Below are 608 nucleotides of genomic sequence, written 5' to 3'. Positions count from 1 at the left end.
TACTTAGTCTTTGGGAGTCTTTGTTTTATATTTCAAAATCTACTCATTTACAATTGTGACCTGTGGAAATAAGCGTTTAGAACAAATACAGTGGGAAATATAAATGATAAATGGTTTACCACATAATATACAAAGAATGTAAAAAATGCAAAGAAATATCAATAATAACAAAAAGCAGAAATTTAAAAAAATTAATTAAAACAAATTGACGTAGTCATCTATTTCTCAAGTTGCTTGCAGAAGTCTTCCTAGCAGATTTTCAGTATATCAATTTCACTCACATCTTTAATTTCTTTTCTCCCTTTTCTTTCTGGTTGAAAGTGATGTGTTTTAAAAGTAAGTTGTCTTAATTAACGTTCCATTATAGAACCAAAGAATTATACTTTACAAACTTGAAATTTCTGTACATAGGAATAAGATTTATCAGAGATTAATATATTTAAAAAGCTACTTATTCTACTGAATATTTGTATTTAATTCTTTAATATTTAAATTAATATTTAAATATTTAATTTTAAAAAAAAATTTAATATTTTTTAAAATCTTTAATATTTAATTCTTTTATATTTAATAATTGTTTAATATTTAGCTCTTTGTTTTGCTTTCTA

The sequence above is a fragment of the Pseudorca crassidens genome, chromosome 11, assembly GCF_039906515.1.
Source record: "Pseudorca crassidens isolate mPseCra1 chromosome 11, mPseCra1.hap1, whole genome shotgun sequence".
NCBI lineage: Eukaryota > Metazoa > Chordata > Mammalia > Artiodactyla > Delphinidae > Pseudorca > Pseudorca crassidens.
The sequence above is the reverse complement of the archived record's forward strand: the minus strand, read 5'-3'. Positions refer to the sequence as shown.